We start from the raw sequence: 6,296 nt of genomic DNA on the forward strand, positions 1-6,296 counted from the left end.
TTAGTTCAAAAAAAATTATGACAAGAATTGTTAATATATTTTCGTGAGTATACTAATTCTTCCAAAAAAAATTATTTGAGTAAATTCATCGTGTGAGTAGATAACTTCAAATAATACTATGTAAAAAATACTAACTATAATATAACAATGTAAGTAATAAAAACAAAGAAGCGCCATTTGAATTACTAGTTTAAGTGGTGCGATTACTAGTTTAAGTGTAAGTGCTTTGCATGTACCTCTCTTGAGTTTAATTTTATAAAATTATTTAACTATAAACGTATGATAGTTATCACTTATCACATAATTATTAACAATTTGATTATTGATGCTAATAGTAATAAAAATATGCGAGACAAGCTAACTTAACTATCTAATAAACCTTTTATCCTAATCTGAGCCATCCATAACCTCCTATCTAAGTTCATGTTTCTGATAAGCTGAAATTGGAACATAATCAATCTAACCACCATTCTATACAATTCGTTTTTAGTGTTCTTAAACAAAAACTAATCACTAAGGAGAAAAGATACTGATGTACGTAGGCAAAGATAATCACGTAATCTTCTAACTGGTATTATTGTGCTTAGACAAGACAAAATTACTGTAGAGAAAAAGTATTGTAAGACAATAAAAATATATTTAGTGGCCCTTGAATTTAGGGAAAAGTCAATTTCATCTACATTCTCATCCTACGTTAGGTCTACTTCAATGTTCATAGAAGAGGAGGATCGTAAAAATTTAAATTATCAATATGTGAGTTTAGAAGTACGGAATTTCTATTTATGTAGTAATGATGTGCTTTGACACAAAATCTGATACAACGTCAATATTTATTTACAATTCAAATTATGATAAAATTTAAGCCCTTAAAATAATTGGTAAGAAAAAAATATGTGGTAAAAGATTTTGAGAGGACTATTGATTAAAAAGACCTAAAATCTATGATAAGAAGAAAAACTTTTATTCCATATAAACATAACTCTACATAATTTGGAGACTCGACGTATTGCCAGCAATTGGGCAATGTAACTTCTATTCCTTTTATAGTCTGTTTTGATTTAGATGTAGGTTTAGGTTCTTTAAGTTTTATACTTAACTAAGTAGGACACGAAATTTTAGAAGTTACATAGAAAAATTTTCAGCGAAAATAATTTATTTTTGAAAAAGTTAATTAGAAAAAAAATAAAAAAATAATTTTATCTATTACAGAATATTTTAATGAAGGACCTTTTAACACTTTTAATAAATTGTGCATTTGTTAGAAAAAACAAATCTCATTCTAAACGGATTTACAAGGAGACCAACACTTAGAATTCAAAATGGTTCGTGAATTCGTGCAGCCTAAGTCACTTATGGCTTCTACATCAATCCTTAAAGTGGATTTAATTTCAAATTGAAATTCAAAAATTTTAAATATTAGAATAATAATTAAATATTAATTATTTGAGAAAAATAATGAAAAATGTTTTTGTCTAAAATAGTGATTTTTAATGAATGACAAAAAGTTCAAATAATATTTTTAAGTTGTTTCATCACTTTTATTATTTGATGGAAACCCACTTTGATTTTTCATGTCCGAAAATGGGACTATTTATTTGTATCAGTTTTGTTCTTAAAAGCATGATTCTCTTCCTAAAACAAATTTACGGTGCTTTTACGCATCCTCAACTTTGGGTACTTTTTTTGTTTGACTTTCTAAATGCTTGGCAACAATTTATCTGATTTAATTGTGCTTTTTTTTTTCCTCACCATCCACCAATTTGAATGTCATCATGCAATATTGTTGAATTGGATTTCTTTTTCTTTCCTCAAAATTATTATACTATTGTTCTGTTTTCTAGATGAGATTTCAAGTAAAATAAATAGTTTATCATTTTATTGAGTATTTTTTTATTCATATCATGGGAATATAATGGCCAAAAATTTAATTTTGCAAGTTTTAAAAACTGAAATTTGCTCTAAACAGGAAAAAGAGGACAACACTGAGATTGCATGATAATTTCTTTGCTCTAAACAGGAAAAAAGAGACAACATTGAGATTGGAAGGTAATTTCTACACTTCTTTGTTCTAATGTCATATTGTGGGAATATAATGGTTAAAATGTTTAGTTTTGTAGGTTTTTGAAACTAAAACTTGCTCTAGGCAGAAAAAAACAAAACTATTATAAATGTATTTACATTATAGTGAATGTCTATCAAGATATAAGATCTATCAAGATCTAGTTGATATCTATCAGGATTTGAAGTATCTGTCTTTTAGTCAGAAATTAGGAGTATTTTCCCCTATAAATAGAGGGGTTTTGTTCATTATATTCTCAATCAAGATGATCTCTCATCGCTCAAGAGAAATAAAGAAGTCTCCCTCTTCTCTCTATTTATTCTTCTTCTTGTTCTTATTTTATATTTCTTAACACGTTATCAACACGACTCTAACTACGCATCATACCATCTGCAAGACTTTAATTAATCAAAATTGAATAATATTAGACTTCAAACAGTTTGTTTTAACCATGTTAATAGTTCCACATTATTGGTTAATAAAGAATCAAAATCGATTTACCAATGAATCGCGAAATGCTATGGTTCTTACATATAATTTCTGAATTTATACAGAAGTAATTCGCGAGATCATGCACCTCTCTTTCCTACTTATAACGGAAAAGGGTACAGCTGGTTGGTCCAGCCTATTCTTGAAATAAACAACCCGCACACACTCCCTTTCCAAAAAAAATCATACACCAAGCACTACACTTAGATTTATTGGATTTGTTGCTAAAATATCGGTATTAAACCCGAAACTCCCGGCAGAAAGCCTTCCATCCGTCAGGTAATTTCAAGGTTAGATTATTAATCTAAAGGTAATTTCAAGTTTAGTAATTTCTTATGTTATTTGTTTTTTTGATACTAATGATATAATTATTGTTGAATTTGAGGAAAAAGGAATAATTGATTTGGAACCATTTATATTTTAAATTTATTCTTCAAGAACAATATTATCAAAAGAGATGATACTATGTTGGGTTTAAGTCCCATCGATTTATGCCTAAGATGCCTTTATATGGATAAGACGTTGAGTTTGAATCTCAGTGTACCATATTGATTATATTATGATGGCTAAGGCAATATTTGATGAAAAATCATGATATCCCATTGATATGCTCCATGAAGTGAATATGGTAGCAATATATGATGAACCTGAAAGTTGACAACTTGCTCCATTCTTGAAGTGAATGCGGTAGCAGTGCATAATATGTCTTAAATAAGACAAGTGGTAGTATTTTTACATACTTATTGTGATTATAATTAAAGTTATGTTAAGATAAAAATTCTCTACATTATATGTATGCCTCGATTTGCTCCTGAAGTAGCAATATCATGAAAGAGGTTATAAGCCATCAAAATTTAATAGACTTAAGGCACGATTATATTTCATTCCTGGAGAATGAGGATTTCAATTGTTTCAATACAAACGTGCACTTGATTGCGATGGTATCATAACTCACCTCTGAAAGAGGCTGAATAAATTAAGAAGAGTTATTTTAAAATCTACTTCTAAAGTAGTAAATCTGAAATGTATAGTAAATCTGAAATTTACTAAAGTAACATGTCATGGTAAACTTGGAGTCTGCTAGAATAAAAGTTCATAAATTGACATGAACGATTGCGACATCTCAAAGATATGCATATTGAGAATATATTGAAGAATTAGAAAAGTCTTCAATATTACATTTAATGTTGCTTGTTCTCGTGATAAGTTGGTTGGACCAACTAATTTTAGGATTGGATCCCTCAAAATCTGAAAAAGCATAAAAAGTGAATACGGGCCCGTTCACCAGTCATGTGATCTATTAAGATGCATCAATATAAGATGATCACATGTGCGTTTATTGTCAAACTACAGTTTGACATTCATAAAATTGCTTGCTCAATAAAATTGAGTTAAGAGCATAACTTTCAGATTGTGCAATTAAGACAATTCATCTTGATGATGATGGTTTGGCATTGAATGTCTTCGATAAATAGCTGAACTATTGCTAATGAGAACAAAAGCTTCATGTGTTGGTTTGAAATATTATATACAAAAGTACTTGTACGTATCAAATCAATAAATTATGATTATTTCTTCCCCCTCAATTGGTTCAAGGTCATGAACCAACTAGTCCATCTAATAGTTGATGTGCGGTATATGATTAATGAAAATATCATGATGCACAAAGATGAATTCCTCAAAGAAGATGGAGGATGTATGTTAATTTTCCCAACATAAGGGGAAGATTATAAACGGCTATGAAATATGTTAGGAATTATCATCAAATTCTCATTCAAAAGATAATTCAAGTCAAATGTTGTAAGCATCTCATATTTAAGCTGCAAGTGCTCCTATTTTGTGTCCCTGGAGGACAAAGTCTATGCATGCATGAAGTGTGGTAGACTAATCGGTTCCAAATGAAATAATCCTTGAAAAGGATAAGGAGCAAATAATCATAATAAGAAGGCAATACGCTCTTGAAGAGCCTACGACATAACACTTCATGAAACCTTATGAGAGGTTCAAGTACCTAAAAATAATGAAGTGATGAGATCTCAAAATATTATGTCACATTGTGAACCGAGACAAAATGATATATCATCAATATCTTTGATACAATATTGGCGCAATATTGTGAAAAATTATGAGGATCTTAGTTCTACGTTAATTTAAGCATGCTGACGTAGAAACATTTCTCAAGTGATGCATCTTGGTAAGCGTAAAACTTATTTGATTTACAGTCCAGACACTTGAAGATGTCATACATGAAATGTTGAATATTGTCACTTGACAAAATTTATATGAAAACTACTCTAAGGATTCAAAATATAAAAGTTTCTGGGAAACTTATTGATAATCCTTATATTGTATAAGCTTATAGCTTGAAAAATATTGAAACTCTTGAAGAGTTTTCAAAGCAATAGATTATTTGCTGAAATGAGAAATATATCGAATTAGATTGGTTATAAAATACCATATCTTAGTACAAGTGGTGCACTCATGTATCTTGCAAATACTATAAGGTCCGATATAGCCTTTTCAGTCAATTTGTTTGCAAGGTATATTTTTGCTCCTACTAGGAGACTTCATAATGGGATAAAACATATGAGCTTGTTTTATTCTAAAAATTGCAGTCCTGATATTATTGGTCATACTGATGTTGGGTACTTATCTGACCCGCATAAAGCTCGATCTCAAATAGACTATGTGTTCATATGTGGTGGTACTGCCATATCTTGGAGATATACAAAACAGTCTATCGTAGTCACTTCATCGAATCATGCTGAGATAATAGTTATTCATGAAGCAAGCCGAGAATGTGTATGATTGAGGTCCATGATACATCTCATTCAAGAAAAAGATGGTTTGAAATGTGACAATGTACCTACAATTTTATACATAGATAATGCAACATGCATAGCATATCTTAATGGAGGATTCATAAAAGGAGATAGAACGAAGCATATTTTGCCAAAGCTTTTCTACATACATGAGCTACAAAAGAATGGTGATATTAACGTGCAACAACTTCATTCAAATGATAATGTGATTGATTTATTCACCAAGTCCCCTCCAATTGCAACTTTTAAGAAGATGGTGCACAAGATCGGGATGTAAAAGTTTATTGATGTTCTCATCAGGGGGAGCAAATACGCGTTGTACTCTTTTTTCCTTTCAAGGTTTTGTCCCACTATATTTTCCTTGTAAGGTTTTTAATGAGGCAACCGAAATGAATATTATTAGAGATGTGTACTCTTTTTTCTTCACTAGATTTTTTTCTACTGGTTTTTTCTAGTAAGATTTTAACGAGACACATTATCTATCAATTAGCCATTCAAGAGAGAGTGTTATAAATATATTTACATTATAGTGAATGTCTATCAAGATCTAGTTGATATCTATCAGGATTTGAAGTATCTATCTTTTAGTCAGAAACTAGGAGTATTTTTTCCTATAAATAGAGGAGTTTTGTTCATTGTATTCTCAATTAAGATGATCTCTCATCGCTCAAGAGAAATAAAGAAGTCTCCCTCTTCTCTCTATTTATTCTTCTTGTTCTTGCTTTTATATTTCATAACAGAAACAATATTAAAATCGTAATAATTTCTACACTTCTTTGTCCTAAAGTTGTATTCTTAATTATACCCCAAATTAATTGTGATTTATAATTCATGTTATGCTGTGTACTGGAGAAATAAATTAAGTGTCGAAATATATTAAGCCGACGAAGATGCAAAGATGAAGCATGTCACGCCCCAAAATCCCA

This window comes from Capsicum annuum, chromosome 4 (assembly GCF_002878395.1).
Source record: "Capsicum annuum cultivar UCD-10X-F1 chromosome 4, UCD10Xv1.1, whole genome shotgun sequence".
In the NCBI taxonomy this organism is placed as follows: Eukaryota; Viridiplantae; Streptophyta; class Magnoliopsida; order Solanales; family Solanaceae; genus Capsicum; species Capsicum annuum.